Source organism: Phocoena sinus, chromosome 3 (genome assembly GCF_008692025.1).
Source record: "Phocoena sinus isolate mPhoSin1 chromosome 3, mPhoSin1.pri, whole genome shotgun sequence".
NCBI classification, from domain to species: domain Eukaryota; kingdom Metazoa; phylum Chordata; class Mammalia; order Artiodactyla; family Phocoenidae; genus Phocoena; species Phocoena sinus.
This window is the reverse complement of record NC_045765.1, coordinates 70099002-70116561: the sequence shown is the minus strand read 5'-3', so window position 1 is coordinate 70116561 and position 17560 is coordinate 70099002.

The following is a 17560-nucleotide window of genomic DNA, read 5'->3' as shown; positions in this document are numbered from 1 at the left end:
ACTGCCTACGCAGAAAGCTCTGTGTACCCGACTTCACCATTTCAGCTTTTCCTTTCTCATGAAAATGACATTTTTAAGAGGTGGAGTTTTCTTTTCCCAGCCTACTGCAGGGTGAAACTGTGGGCTTGACACTTAGAAAGGATTTTGCATGTGACCTCTCTGATTAGCTATGGAAAACAACGTCCAGTTAGAAGTGCCCCCGCCCCCAGCCCTGACAAGCCAGGTTTTTTGTCTCCTTCACACCCTTCTTCTCCAACTGGTATTCCTCAGCTCTTTTGAAATCCTGTTGGTTACTGGGTTATGGACATATCTTTTTCTGTGTCTTCATCTGTATCTACAAATCCCTATATATTTTATCTGTGTCATCTCAAGAAAGAATATTTAACTGCTCTGGCCTCGAATACATTTTTGGGAGCTAGGCAAAGTGCAGAATCCTATCTGGCAGGTCTCTTAAGAGAACTCAATTGAAAACTTACAGTAAAACTTCACTTGTTCTTTTTTTACTTCTCAGTAAGATTTCTCCTCCCCATTAGTCTTCCTTGTGGGCATTTAGTATATATACTTTTAAAAGCATAAACCAAATGTTTCTCCAAATGCCTCTCTGCCTTCTTTTTAAATGGACTCTAGTGTATGTAGTGAACTGAGCACCATCATTGTGTGGCCTTGTATCTAATGCATATCCTTTTAAACTCTAGTTGAGAGGCTGCACAGTGCTTAGTGCTGCCAGTAAGGGGAAAGGGACTGTTTTGCAAAATAAGCAAATTGGATTATCCAGTGTATAAATAGGCACTCAGTCTTTTTTTCCCATGTAAATCAGGAAAAGCAATTTGCTTGTGTAGAAAAAACCAGCACCACTACTCACACCTCCCCCATCTTGGCTGGCATTGGGAGTTCATTATAGGTGAGGAAAAGGAATTTGTTAGCACCCATACGGGCTGGAGACAGTAATTAACTAATTTGTTTCCATTTTTCTGCAGTTTAAACATAGGAATTATGAAAAATATTCTTCTGAATAACCCAAAATCTTTTGTGTTACATTCATATTAAGACAATAAAATGAACAACTGGGTTTCTAGATTCTTCAGGCTCCATTAAAGAAAAAAACTACATGCAAATTTGCCCAATAACTTGTGATTAGTGAGAGTCAGACTTGGGCATCACGAAGATGAATTAAACTTGGTTTCTTTTAAGAAACAGTGGGTCAGGGTTGCCATGGTGTAAATTGGGCATTATCTGAAATGAGACGCCATATCACTTCATTTGTGCATTGAAGAAAATTGCTGATTTTTAAGAACTGTTTTCATCTTTTTAGAGTAAACCTGAAGTGTAGTCAAAATTAGTATTAGCAATTGAATGGTCTTGGACACCATGCTGGTTAGGGCTCCTTTAATTATGGCTAAAAAGGTGAAATTATAGCATAGTAGAGCTAAGAGAAACTTAGCAGTCATTTTTTCCTCTTCTTGTTCTAAGCGTGAAGGGGCAAAGCTCAAAGTTAAAATGCTGCATGGTGGTTGGAACAAGCCAGCACCCACGTCTGCGATGTCTCTGGACTGCAGCGACAAAGAGATGAGCCACAAATTACCAACCTATCCAGAGAAATGTTACACACAATGGCTATAGAAAACAGTTTAAAATGTTTAGTTAGGAGTTTGCTTAAAATGTATAATGAGCCTACGTTATGATCCATACTTATTCTCACCTGCTTTCTCCTTGAACCATGTCACAGTTGGGCATTTGTTTTTTTATTCTTTCTTTTTTAAAAAAATTTTCATTGAAATATAGTTGATTTACAATGTCATATTAGTTTCAGGTGTACAGAAAAGTGATTGAGCTATATGTGTGTGTATGTGTGTGTGTGTGTGTGTGTGTATATATATATATATATACATAAAATATATAAATTCTTGTTTTTACATTCTCTTCCATCATAGGTTATTACAAGATATTGAGTATAGTTCCCTGTGCGATACAGTAGGCCCTTGTTGGTTATCTATTTTATATAGAGTAGTGTGTGTATGTTTATCCCAACCTCCTAATTTATCCCTCCCCCCAACCCCATTTTTTATTCTTTCTGTTCTTCCATCCCATTAGTCTGGTTTTCAGTCCTGGGTAGCTAAGCACAAAAAAACACTGAAGTTTCTAAACAGGTGATCTTCAAAAAAAAAAAAAAAAGAAGAAAAGAAAGTGAGTATGGGGTGTAGGACAGATGTATAAATTATTAATCTTTGTATTCTTATTTCCGGTACATGGCTAGCTTGGGTAGGTTTTCTAATCTCCATTGCAGAATTTAACATAGGTACAGCCCATGGCTGCTATATCTAAGTATTCTGTATGTGAACGCCAATTAGGGATGCTTCCTGGCCGCCTCTCTCACTGTGCTGCTCCTCATGTTTGAGGTCTTGAGCAGTATTTGTAATCAAAGATTATGATTGGTGCACACAGTTCTGAGGAAGTGGTGTTTATAGCACTTCCCACATCAAGGGCAGCGGCCTCTGAAGCAAACCATGGTGTCCCCAGGCAGAATGAAGTCAGGACTATAAAAACAAACTGAGCAGACAGCCAATAAAAAGGCAAAATCGCATCTCTCCATAGTTTTAATTTACGGGGGCAAATTATAAGGGATAAACTAAAAAAAAAAAACCAGATTTAATGAGGCATTTTGCTTAATATTGTATTTTAAAGTGCAAATGGCATGCTTGTAATGGGGGAGAGAGAAGGGGGGAAAACTGGTAAAAGAGCATTGTGCTAAAGCCTGCAGGTAAATATTAGGCTTAAAGATGAAAAGCTGCATTTTGGGAAAGTGTTATTGATTGGAATTTTCTCTGCAAGTACCATTTTAGGACACATCTATAGGATTTATTCCATACAATAGAGGCTTGCAGTCACTGTGTCAGGATCCGCCTTGCTTGGGCATCAGACTTCAATTAGATAATGACCATGGCAGGGAGTGAATAGCCAGAGAGTCATTCATCTTCCTCTGTACATGACACAGTGTAACGGGTGTTTCTGACAATCAGTGCACATTGAATTAGGTCATTGCTGAGTTTGTCGGGCTTTGAAAGAGTCTGTGCATTTACATGTGGTGATTTCACCAGCCCTTTTCTCTTCCCTCTCCCTCTTTGCAAACAGCATCTATTGTTCGGGAGCCCATATTGTAGTGGGGATCTGAATTTATGTCCATGGATTATAAGCAAGGGTTGCCACCACAGTCCATAATCAGCTCGTGAGCAGTCTGCTCATGTGAGCCTGTGTGAATACAATTTTCAGTGCCCTAATGTGACAGGTAATCATAAATTAGTATTTGCTTTAAAACAACAGCAGAGTACACAGCCTGCATGCTTAAGGAGAATGACTCAGTAAGTAGTCCAGCTCTGTAATGAAGTGGGAGCTCATTAAACAGATGCTATCTATTTCACTGAGCTGTACAAGCAGCAAACAAACCAAATGGAAATGTTTCAACAGAACACTGCAGTCAACCAGGACAAGTTCAGGTTCATTAGCTGTGGCACCATCTATAGGAATTAGTCACAGTAATAATTAAATAGTTGCTTGCTAATTTATCATTTTACATTTGCTACTACATTTGCATAATGTGTTGTGTCCCCTCCCTCATCTCTGGTTACATTAAAATGCCCTCACCTGCATGTAAAAACTGAAAACTGTGTGATTCAAAAAAAAAAAAAGGCATCAGAAGCACCCATATTTGGCAGTTGGCTGGTGATAACCTTGTTTGCTTCAAATATTTAAGCTGTGTCTCTAATATTGGCGTCGTGTCACTTTAACAGGCTGCACTTAGGAGGCCATCCTGGGAGGAAAGACCCAGACCTGTCTTTAAGCAACTAGGTGGTGAGTTGGGTGAAGTAGGAACTCAGCAGCCAGTATTGCTAAACCAACCTGCTGTTAGAAAGAGCTTGGCATGCAACTCTGTAATTTCAATGTCCAGAAACAACAAAGCCATGGAGTGAGACTTAATGCCATACAGGGATCAGGAATGGTTGCTCTGTGGGTTCCCTGGGGCCGTGTTGAGATGATCTGTCCTAATTGAGAAACAAAGTCATATGGTCTCTTTCATGTGAAGCACAGTCACTTAAAGCTGATGGAAAGTACCAAATTTCACTAGTTACGGAAGGATTTAGGTTTTTAGAGGGAGCTACTCAAAACCATAGTGATCAGCACTAAAATGTCCATGAAGCCACAGGATTCAGGGGGCGAGGGACGGGGCGACTGTCAGGGTGTCGGGATGGGGCAGGGAGAGCCAAATTAGAACTAGAGAGAGATGCTGCTGCTTATATATGGTGTCTGAGTTTGCGTTGGTTGATGAGGCGATGATAAATTATTCAGTGAAACAACATAGGACAAAGACAATTTTTCAGGGTTTTCATTAATTATCCCTTATTGTTATTGATATGAGGTCCCTTTATAATGTAAAACAAATTACTGAATACTTTCTTTGTGTTCTTAATTCTCTTTCTCAGGGAACTCGGGTTTCACTAGCAGCCTAGAAATTGTATTTTGGGTTGGAATAGTGATCTGCAAAGCTAGGGATTCCTGAGAGACAGAAACCAAGAGTGAGGCAGACACCAAAAGCAAATTTTACTTCTTGTGTCTGTTTGATCAACGTTGGAGCACAGACAGAGAACATAGTCTTTTTTCCCCTCTTCATCTTTGTTGTGACCATTTGGAAACCCCATCTTTTTGGCAGTGTAAACTGATTAGGTATTCTGAGATTTTAAAATCCTTGTGAGTGTGTGTGTCTAAAATCTACCTTCTTGGTGTGCTGTGAGAGAAGGTGAAGACATTTGGAGAACATTAGTGGCCAATTAAAAATGAAGATGTGTAGGGGGACTTCCTTGGTGGCGCAGTGGCTAAGACTCTGCACTCCCAATGCAGGGGGCCCGGGTTTGATCCCTGGTCAGGGAACTAGATCCCACATGTATGCCGCAACTAAGAGTTTGCATGAAGCCACAACAAAAGAGCCCGCCGGCTGCAACTGAGACCTGGCGCAACCAAATAAATAAATAAATAAAAATGAAGATGTGTAAACTGAGGAGAGACGAGAAGCACATTATGTTTATGATAGAACAAACAGGCAGTGGAAACTGCCATTCAGTTTGTTGGCAAGGGCCATTAGAGCTTTCTCAGGAAATCAAAACATACGCCTCGTTGTAAAGAGTCTCAGAATATGCATATTGCCTCTGTTTTGTCAGTAAATTTAGGGTAGTAGAACATGAATTTTTAAAAAATGGTAAAAAATTCATAGAGCGGTCATTCAAACATTTTATCTGTTCAGCAGCATCTTTTCCTTTCAGGAATCATCGCTCCTTTGCACAGAGAGGCTAAAAAGCGCATGGTGTCATATCCCAATCCCCAGGGGTAGGCACACTACCTGGGCTGGTCACCAGAGTACTCCATTCCCTGGCCCCAGTGATTGGCTCAGGGATGGTCACATGACCCAACAGGCCAATTAGAACCTTTCCTGAGGGTTTTGCTGGAGCTTTTGGAAAGTCCGTTTCTTTGGGGACTGCTACCTATAAAGTTTTGAGCTGCCATGAGCTATCCTTAACCCTGTGTGGAAAGGGCTTTTCTGAAAATGCATCCAATGTGGAGAAAAACCAAAAGGAGAGACAGAGAAATGAGGGAGCCAATATTTTTTTCTTCTTTCTTAAGCCATTTTGTGACTATTTGCTAGGACTTGTAACTGGAAGAGTCCTGAATAACATAACATACTTACCCAAACCTTCATTTTATGATGGAAACTGAGGCACAGTTGGTAGAAATGCATCATCTATTAACTTGTAGCCCAGTCCCTTTTTCTCTTGTGCTGAAATCAGCATATTTTAGATTAGTTCTGTGGTCTGAATGAGTTCTTGTAAGTAATTTAGTGACTACTTATAATATGAAATAGTATTATCTCATATTATAGTAATCAGTAAAAATATCTATAATTACTAATCTATAAATACTAAACAAAGATGTAGTATTTGAAGCAACATATTCTTGGGGTCATTTTCAGAAAACCAAATCTTCCCTGTCCTTAGCTCAAACTCATCTTCAACATCTCCAAACTGGCTTCTGCCCTTTTCATGCCATCTTTATCTCCTTAACTTCTCCGCCTGACTCAGAGCTGTCTTCCTCCAGAAGACTTCTCCATTTCCACAGCCTTGGGGAGCCAATCCACCTATTGTATAGTTCATCATTTCCTTCTAAGTCTTATCACACTTGTTGCTTTACATTTTCTCCCCTGTGTTTATTTGACTACTATCAGTTCCCTCTACTACTAGACTTAAGCTCTTTGAGGGCAGTAATTGTATTTGCTTTTCTCCACCACAGTGTATCCCCAGACTTACATAGTACTTAGAACAATCAGGAGATATATCTATGTAGATATATCTACATCTATCTATCTAGCTAGCTATCTGTCTGTCTGTCTATAATGAATAACTGTGTTATGATAAGAGATATATTTGGTCTTTGCCCTTGGTTCCTGGGACAGTGATCCTAAAGCCCATGGAATTTCTTTAGCGATAAGAGTGTCTTTTGTTATTTTTAAGGAGCCTCTTTTGATCATATCTGAGTTTATGTTAATGAGATGACTTAGGATGGGGCCGCTATATACTCTCAAGATGGAAGTCCTGTGATTAGAAAGTCCAAGTGATTAGAACGTTGGAATTTTCAGCCCCACTCACCCAGCTCGAGGAAGGGGAGAGGGTCCTGAAAATTAAGGTCTGTAAGAACTCTTGAACAACGAGATTTTATGAACTTCCAAATTGACGAACATATCGATGTGCTGGGAGGGTGGTGCACCCCCACTCCACAGAGACAGAAGCTCCTGTGCTCAGGGCCTTTCCAAACCTCACCCTATGTACCTCTTCATCTGGCTGTTTATTTGTAGCCTTTTATTAAACTGTTACACATAAATAAAATGTCTTCCTGAGTTCTGTGAGCTGTTCTAGTAAATTACTGAACCTGAGGAGGGGGTCCTGGGAACCTCCAGTTTATAGCCAGTTAGTCAGAAGGTGACTTGGGACTGGTGACTAGTATCTGAAGTGGGTACAGTCCTGTGGGACTTAACCTGTAGGATCTGTGCTAACTCGGGGTAGTATCAGAATTGAACTGAATTCTTGAATAAAAAATTGATGTCAGAGAATTGGAATATTGGTTGGTGTCAGAGTAAACACCCCCAACAGCCTGATCACATAAAATTTCTAGATGAAAATCAATAAGCTACAATTAATGTTTTATTAAACAAGTTTTACATTTTTCAAATATGGTTAATAACTACACTGTGATGCAGATAACTGCACTGTGATTCAAATAACCACACTGTGATAATGGTGATCTTTTGAATGCCAAAGTTTAGTTAATATGCAACTTGGGAGATATTGATGGGCAATGTCAGTGATGTTTTATAATAGTTGCTGTAAGATAGATCAACTATCTCAAAGTAAGAAGGCTTGAAGGATGCTACTAACTCAACCACCGGCTGGGTGAATATTCTAGGAAATAGAATTGGCATTGATCTGAGTGTTTTATTACTGAATTTTTTAAAAGGTCACTTCAAATAACTAACCTTTACTTCCTAAGAAAATATATAAGGTTACTTGATTAGAGCTAAAGAGTAACTTATTTTGACTGTTTGGTTGAAAGAACAGGCAAGGAGTTTGGAAGGCCTGAAGTGTGTTTAAGCTTAGGCTTTGTTCTGTCAGTGCTATAATTCTAAGTTTCCCATTCATAAAATTTGGATTAATATTGCCTTACTATCACTTCCTATATCTTCACGGATATTAGGAAAATAAGTTGGCCTTTAGCAATAATTTTAACTTCAAATTAAAGATAACCAGTGAATACAGAATGTTTTATTCTCCTTGTGTCTGTCTCTGCCACCACATGACAGCTATGCACTAGAAGAATAGAAGTTCTGTTTAGATTCTAAAAGTGTGATTGAGGGGCATAAAATTCCTTCTCTACCTTACTTGGAATGTTGCTTCTGAGAACACTCCAGTGACTGTCATACTGAATCAACACCTTGGTTAAGTCCCTTATCTTTCCCTAGTTCAGGACTCTAATCATAAGATGGGATAGGGGAATTTCCATGCAGTATGTGTTGTGCTGGGAGTGGTGAGTTAGCATTTGAAAAATAAGTTAATAAGTAAATAAATTGATAAATTAAATAAAAATAAATAAATTGAATGATGATTGACTACAAAGCACAGCACCACTTGTACTGGATAGAATCAAATATTATTTTATCTTAAGGGCCAGGGTCTTGCAGTCCCTGCCAGGTTTCCTTAGTACTAATTTAGGGCCCATTTGAGAGAATAAGAGAAAGCACTAGAGCAGTGGTCATGATTAATATCTTGAACAGTTGTATATGACTGGAAGGATGGAAATACCTTCATCATTCTTGGTCTGGTTATATGTTTTCATTTTTAATCATCTCCAAATGCTTCTTTTTTTTAAAAAAAAGAAACTATATTTATTGGTCTCATACGAGATATATAATACGGTGATAATCACCACTTTTGACAGATCTAAATTCTCTAAATAGCTGACATTTAATCTATAGGCTGTGAATTCAGTCATCATTGCCAAAGAGAAATCAGCAAATTGAAGGAAGGTAGAGTATCTTTAACTGGTCAGTTAGTTTAACTGAACTAGGGACACCATTTAACCTTCCTTTGTTGGAAAAATATTTCCATTGAAGAATTTGCATGAGTACTTTATAAACATTTCTAGACCAGGAATTTTGGGAGAAGACAATTAGACTTGATATCATTAAATACATTTAGTAACTGGTCAACTATTTTACAGGTCTGAAAGTACTTCCTGCTTAGAAACCTGGTTCTACTTTTATGAAACAAATTCATGCAAGAAAGAGTCTGCACATATAGTGGGTGGGTTCATGTCTAGTAGTGCATTTCAGAACATGAACAAACCATGTGCAATAAGCCACTATTGACTACACTTTCTTATCTGCAATTTGTATTATTTTCTTGATGCTTCCACACAGCAAATATCTTTACCTGCAATTTGCCTAATGGCTAATATATTTTTTTGTTAAGTGCAAAATTTGCATAGTAACCCTGTGATTTAGTTCTCTATTTTTCCATATATTGAACTTGTTTAAGTGCTTTGAAAAGTTTGCAGTGATGATTATTTGGATGTGATCAGTTTTATATTAATCAGGTATGATGCCTACGCAAGCAGTTTGAATTCCTAATTCTCTTAATTATATTCGTTATAGATTATGAAATTGCCTCATTTGATAATTTTACTTTGAGACCATGTAGAAAAATAACTAGGATGATCAATTCTGTTTAATACCTTCCCTTTAGTAAATTATTAGAATAAAATGATAACCAATAATAACTCAGACGATATCTAAGATGATTCTGTTTATTGAAGCCATGTGTTTGTTCTCACTTAGAAAAAAACATCTCACTTGTTCAGGATTGATATCTCACTCCATTTGATTGATTGATTGATTGATAGATATAGATGGATGGATGGTTAGATATTGGCGACTGAATTTTTGAGTTACCCAGCGATATAGAACTTCTTTGAATTGATAGCATATTACTGCTCTCTCTGTTTACCTTTAGAGGGTGACTTTTATGTGAATATATTCCAGAGGAAAATCAATGTCTCCATTTCTTTGGACAAGTTTTGTAATGTCATTTCTTGTTCCTTAAAAAAAGCCACGAATTACCTAATGTCCTAAGAAAGGAGATGGAGCTTTTGGTCTTAAGATGTCAGCTGAAAGACCCTAGCCAATCAATTTTGTGCTACCCAAGTTATCTGTCTTCAAAGGGTGAAGGACTGAGTTGAAGCTTTTGAGATTGGAATCTCTGGTTCCAGGGAAACTTGAGTATTTTGACCCTGAGGTCTCTGCTGCTAAGCCGGTCCTCTAGCATCTGACAGGTCATATTTGTTGAATTCCATAACCTTGATCCTGGTCCTGTTCCCCTGTGAAATGTGTCATCATTTTGTTTGCTCCTAAAATGCATAGCACATGAGGTAAAATATATCTGCTTCTCAGTAGCAGTCAAGCCACAGGAATTCTGAAACTTGGGTGACTGAAATGGCATTTTCAAGGTGCCAAATGTGTCTACATTAATAGCTTTCACATGGCAAGTCTGTCTAACCTCACAGTACAAGCCTTTTGTAGCAGTTATTGGCAATTTTTATATACATGTAGATGACTTTTCCAAATACACTGGATTTCAGTTCCTTAACTTCCTTTCTTCCAATTATCTTGACCACTACCCTAATTCACTTCAAGCGGCGGGGATACTGGAGAACTTCTCATTATCAATATCTACCACTTTTCCATATTTACAACTTGAAGTCTCTCCCTCTCCAACTGTAGCCTACTATCTTTCAACTACACTCCTACTGGTACCATGACTGCAAAAAATATTTTCTCTCCAGGACCTATTGCCCACTGTTCCTTCCATATCATGATCCTTCACTTGCCCTCTTATGTCCTTATTTGCATCCTCAATTAGATTAGGTTGTATGGTCCACCCTTAGAATCATCCTTTGCATACATGCTCAACTCCCTTCAACTTCTTACTTTGCATAATCACCTAGCAAAACCCCATCCCTCGTTACATCCAACTCTGACTAATCGAAGCCGGCACCTGTTCATCTAAACGTGCCTTGGAGAAACAACAAGCAAACTACTATGCTTCCTATTGTCACTTTAAATTCATGCCATCTCAGGTTGGTTCTGAGTGCTACTTGGCAGTCCTACTGCATTTCATTCTCCCACTTCATGGACGGCTGTTTTATACCTTTTTTCCTCACAGTTACAACTCTGACTTCCCTATTATCACTATCATCTGTCAACTATGTTTTCTATTTATCTGAGAAAACAGAAGCAGAGTATTTCTTTGAGCCCCTACCACTATATCATTCCACCTACCAGCATCTGTGCCCATATACTCTGCTTTCCATGCTATTATTATGGATGAAATGTCCTTCCTCTCCCATTCTTCCATTTGTGGACCAGATTCCATTCCTTGTCATTCATCATTTCAGAATTCTCCTGTTTCTCTTGCATCACCATTCTTTACCCTCTGTATTCGGTCACTTACATCAGCACATACTATTCTTTTTTTTTTTTTTTTTTTGCGGTACACGGGCCTCTCACAGTTGTGGCCTCTCCCATTGTGGAGCAACAGGCTCCAGACGCGCAGGCTCAGCGGCCATGGCTCACGGGACCAGCCGCTCCGCGGCATGTGGGATCTTCCCAGACCAGGGCACGAACCCGTGTCCCCTGCATCGGCAGGCGGACTCTCAACCACTGCGTGGCACCAGAGAAGCCCAATACTATTCTATTAAATTTAATTTTTGTTTTATACTATAGTTGGTTTACAATGTTGTGTTAGTTTCAGGTGTACAACAAAGTGATTCAGTTATACATATATCCATTCTTTTTAAGATTCTTTTTCCATATTACATATAGATTCTTTTTCCATATTAAAGAAAATTGGGTAGAATTCCTTGTGCTATACAGTACGTCCTTGTTGATTATCTATTTTATTTTATTTTTTCAACATCTTTATTGGAGTATAATTGCTTTACAATGTTGGGTTAGTTTCTGCTGTATATCAAAGTGAATCAGCTGTGTGTACACATATATCCCCATATGCCCTCCTTCTTGCATCTGCCTCCCACCCTCCCTATCCCACCCCTCTAGGTGGTCAAAAAGCACCAAGCTGATCTCCCTGTGCTATGCAGCTGCTTCCCATTAGCCATCTAGTTTACATTTGGTAGTGTATATATGTCAATGCCACTCTCCCACTTCATCCCAGCTTACCCTCCCCTCACCACGTGTACTCAAGTCCATTCTCTATGTATGCGTCTTTATTCCTGTCCTACCCATAGGTTCTTCAGAACCTTTTTTTTTTTTTTAGATTCCATGTATATGTGTTAGCATATGGTACTAGTTTTTCTGACTTCCTTCACGCTGTATGACAGACTCTAGGTCCATCCACCTCACTACAAATAACTCACTTTCATTTCTTTTTATGGCTGAATAATATTCCGTTGTATATATGTGCCACATCTTCTTTATCCATTCATCTGTTGATGGACATTTAGGTTGCTTCCATGTCCTGGCTATTGTAAATAGAGCTGCAATGAACATTTTGGTACATGACTCTTTTTGAATTTTGGTTTTCTCAGGGTATATGCCCAGTAGTGGGATTGCTGTGTCATATGGTAGTTTTATTTTTAGTTTTTTAAGGAACCTCCATACTGTTCTCCATAGTGGCTGTATCAATTTACATTACCACCAACAGTGCAAGAGTGTTCCTTTTCTACACACCCTCTCCAGCATATATTGTTTCTAGATTTTTTGATGATGGTCATTCTGACCAGTGTGAGATAATTTCTCATTGTAGTTTTGATTTGCACTTCTCTAATGATAAATGATGTTGAGCATTCTTTCATGTGTTTGTTGGCAGTCTGTATATCTTCTTTGGAGAAATGTCTATTTAGATCTTCTGCCCATTTGTGGATTGGGTTGTTTGTTGTTTTGTTATTGAGCTGCATGAGCTGCTTGTAAATTTTGGAGATTAATCCTTTGTCAATTGCTTCATTTTCAAATATTTTCTCCCATTCTGAGGGTTGTCTTTTCGTCTTGTTTATGGTTTCCTTTGCTGTGCAAAAGCTTTTAAGTTTCATTACGTCCCTTTTGTTTTTATTTCCATTTCCCTAGGAGGTGTGTCAAAAAGGATCTTGCTGTGATTTATGTCATAGAGTGTTCTGCCTATGTTTTCCTGTAAGAGTTTGATAGTGTCTGGCCTTACATTTAGGTCTTTAATCCATTTTGACTTTATTTTTGTGTATGGTGTTAGGGAGTGTTCTAATTTCATTCTTTTACATGCAGTTGTCCAGTTTTCCCAACACCACTTATTGAAGAGACTCTTTTATCCATTGTATGTCCTTGCCTCTTTGTCATAGATTAGTTGACCATAGGTGCGTGGGTTTATCTCTGGGCTTTCTATCCTGTTCCATTGATCTATATCTCTGTTTTTGTGCCAGTACCATATTGTCTTGATTACTGTAGTTTTGCAGTATAGTCTGAAGTCTGGGAGCCTGATTCCTCCAGCTTTATTTTTCTTTCTGAAAACTGCTTTGGCTATTCGGGGTCTTTTGTGTTTCCATACAAATTGTGAAATTTTGTGTTCTAGTACTGTGAAAAGTCCCATTGGTAATTTGATAGGGATTGCATTGAATCTGTAGATTGGTATGGGTAGTATACTCATTTTCACAATGTTGATTCTGCCAATTCAAGAACGTGGTGTATTTCTCCATCTGTTTGTATCATCTTTAATTACTTTCATCAGTGTCTTATAGTTTTCTGCATACAGGTCTTTTGTCTCTTTAGGTAGGTTTATTCCTAGGTATTTTATTCTTTTTTTTGCAGTGATAAATGGGAGTGTTTCCTTAATTTCTCTTTCAGATATTTCATCATTAGTGTATAGGAATGCAAGAGATTTCTGTGCATTAATTTTGTATCCTGCTACTTTACCAAACTCATTGATTAGCTCTAGTAGTTTTCTGGTGGCATCTTTAGGATTCTCTATGTATAGTATCATGTCCTCGGCAAACACTGACAGTTTTACTTCCTTTCTGATTTGAATTCCTTTTATTTCTTTTTCTTCTCTGATTGCTATGGCTAAAACTTCCAAAACTGTGTTGAATAATAGTGATGAGGGTGGTCAACCTTGTCTTCTTCCTGACCTTAGTGCAAATGGGTTCAGTTTTTCACTTTTGAGAATGATGTTGGCTGTGGGTTTGTCATATATGGCCTTTATTATGCTGAAGTAAGTTATCTCTATACCTACTTTCTGAAGAGTTTTTATCATAAATGGGTGTTGAATTTTGTTGAAAGCTTCTTCTGCATCTATTGAGATGATCATATGGTTTTTCTCCTTCAATTTGTTAATATGGTTTATCACATTGATTGATTTGTGTATATTGAAGAATCCTTGCATTCCTGGTTTAAACCCCACTTGGTCATGGTGTATGATCTTTTTAATGTGTCATTGGATTCTGTTTGCTAGTATTTTGTAGAGGATTTTTGCATCTATGTTCATCAGTGGTATTGGCCTGTAGTTTTCTTTTTTTGTGACCTCTTTGTCTGGCTTTGGTATCAGGGTGATGGTGGCCTCGTAGAATGAGTTTGGGAGTGTTCCTCCCTCTGCTATATTTTGGGAGAGTTTGAGAAGGATAGGTGTTAGCTCTTCTCTAAATGTTTGGTAGATTTCGCCTCTGAAGCCATCTGGTCCTGGGCTTTTGTTTGTTGGAAGATTTTTAATCACAGTATCAATTCCGTGCTTGTGATTGGTCTGTTTATATTATCTATTTCTTCCTGGTTCCCTGTTGGAAGGTTGTGCTTTTCTAAGAATTTGTCCATTTCTTCCAGGTTGTCCATTTCATTGGTATATCATTGCTAGTAATATACCTCTCATGATCGTTTGTTTTTCTGCAGTGTTAGTTGTTACTTATATATTTTCATTTCTCATTCTGTTGATTTGAGCCTTCTTCCTTTTTTTCTTGATGAATCTGGCTAATGCTTTATCAATTTGTTTATTTTCTCAAAGAACCAGCTTTTACTTTTATTGATCTTCGCTATCATTTCCTTCATTTCTTTTTCAGTTATTTCTGATCTGTTCTTTATGATTTCTTTCCTTCTGCTAACTTTGGGGATTTTTGTTCTTCTTTCTCTAATTGCTTTAGGTGTAAGGTTAGGTTTGTTTATTTGAGATGTTTCTTGTTTTTGAGGTAGGATTGTATTGCTATAAACTTCCCTCTTAAAACTGCTTTTTTTTTTTTTTTTTTAACGTTACATGGGCCTCTTACTGTTGTGGCCTCTCCCATTGCAGAGTACAGACTCTGGATGTGCAGGCTCAGCGGCCATGCCTCACAGACCCAGCCACTCCATGGCATGTTAGATCTTCCCAGACCAGGGCACGAACCCATGTCCCCTGCATCGGCAGGCGGACTCTCAACCGCTGCGCCACCAGGGAAGCCCTAGAACTGCTTTTGCTTCATCCCATAGGTTTTGGGTCGTCGTGTGTTCATAGTCATTTGTTTCTCAGTATTTTTAAATTTCCTGTTTGATTTCGTCAGTGATCTCTTGGTTATTTAGTAGCATATGTTTAGCCTCCATATGTTTCTATTTTTTAAAGTTTTTTTCCCTGTAATCAATACCTAGTCTTACAGTGTTGTTGTTGGAAAAGATACTTGATACGATTTCAGTTTTCTTAAATTTACCAAGGTCTGATTTGTGACCCAAGATATGATCTATCCTGGAGAATGTTCCATGAGCACTTAAGAAGAAAGTGTATTCTGTTGTTTTTGGAAAGAAATGTCCTATAAATATCAATTAAGTCCATCCTGTTTAATGTGTCATTTAAAGCTTGTGTTTCCTTATTTATTTTCATTTTGGATAATCTGTCCATTGGTGAAAGTGGGGTTTTAAAGTCCCCTACTATTATTGTGTTACCGACAATTTTTTCTTTTATGGCTCTTAGCATTTTTCTTATGTATTGAGGTGCTCCTCTGTTGGGTGCATAAATATTTACAATTTTCATATCTTCTTCTTGGATTGATCCCTTGATCATTATGTAGTACCCGTCTTTGTGTCTTGTAATAGTCTTTCTTTTAAAGTCTACTTTTTCTGATAGGAGAATTGCTACTCCAACTTTCTTTTGATTTCCATTTGCATGGAATATCTTTTTCCACCCTTTCATTTTCAGTCTGTATGTGTCTCTAGATCTGAAGTGGGTCTCTTGTAGACAGCATATATATGGGTCTTGTTTTTGTATACATTCAGCCAGTCTATGTCTTTTGGTTGGAGCATTTAATCCATTTACATTTAAGGTAATTATCAATATGTATGTTCCTATTACCATTTTCTTAATTGTTTTGTGTTTGTCATTGTAGATCTTTTCTTTCTCTTGTGTTTCCTACCTAGAGAAGTTCCCTTAGCATTTATTTTAAAGCTGGTTTGGTGGTCCTGAATTCTCTTAGCTTTTGCTTATCTATAAAGGCTTTCATTTCTCTATCAAATCTGAATGAGATCCTTGCTGGGTAGAGTAATCTTGGTTGTAGGTATTTCTCTTTCATCACTATAAATATGTTCTGCCACTGGCTTGCAGAGTTTCTACTGAAAGATCAACTGTTAACCTTATGGGGATTCCCTTGTATGTTATTTGTTGCTTTTCCCTTACTGCTTTTAATATTTTTTCTTTGTATTTAATTTTTGATAGTTTTAGTAATATGTGTCTTGGCGTGTTTCTCCTTGGATTTATTTGGATGGGACTCTCTGCACTTCCTGGACTTGATTGACTATTTCCTTTCCCATGTTAGGGAAGTTTTCAACTATAATCTCTTCAAATATTTTCTCAGTCCATTTCTTTTTCTCTTCTTCTTCTGGGACCTCTAAAATTCGAATGTTGGTGCACTTAATGTTGTCCCAGAGGTCTCTGAAACTGTCCTCAATTCTTTTCACTCTTTTTTTCTTTACTCTGCTCTGTGGTAGATATTTCCACTATTTTACCTTCCAGGTCAGTTATCCGTTCTTCTTTCTCAGTTTTTCTGCTATTGATTCCTTCTAGAGGATTTTTAATTTCATTTATTGTGTTGTTCATCATTGTTTGTTTGCTCTTTAGTTCTTCTACGTTCTTGTCAAACATTTCTTGTGTTTTCTCCATTCTATTTCCAAGATTTTGTATCATCTTTACTATCATTACTCTGAATTCTTTTTCAGGTAGACTACCTATTTCCTCTTCACTTGTTGGGTCAGGTGGGTTTTTACCTTGCTCCTTCATCTGCTGTGTATTTCTCTGTCTTCTCCTTTTACTTAACTTACTGTGTTTGGGGTCTCCTTTTCACAGGCTGCACGTTCATAGTTCCCATTGTTTTTAGTGTCTGCTCCCAGTGGGTGAGGTTGGTTCAGTAGGTTGTGTAGGCTTCCTGGTAGAGGGGACTGCTGCCTGTGTTCTGGTGTATGAGGCTAGATCTTGTCTTTCTGATGGGCAGGACCACATTCGGTGGTGTGTTTTGGGGTGTCTGTGAACTTATGATTTTAGGCAGCGTCTCTGCTAATGTGTGGGGTTGTCTTCCTAGTTGTTTGTGATGGGGTGTCTTGCTAGTTTTTTGTGATGGGGTGTCCAGCACTGGAGCTTGCTGGTCGTTGAGTGGAGCTGGGTCTTAGCGTGAGATGGAGATCTTGAGAGAGCTCTTGCCAACTGATATTACATGGGGCTGGTATGCCTCTGGTGGCCCACTGTCCAGAACTTGGCTCTCTCACCTCAGAGGCTCAGGCGTGACACCCAGCCCGAGCACCAAGACCCTGTCAGCCACACAGCTTTTGGGAAGTCTGAGGTCTTCTGCCAGCCTTCAGTAGGTGTTCTATAGGAGTTATTCTACATGTAGATGTACTTTTGATGTACTTGTGGGGAGGAAGGTGATCTCCACATCTTACCCCTCCACAGTCTTGAAGGTCCTCTCTTGTACCATACAGAAAAGTAATTCCAGG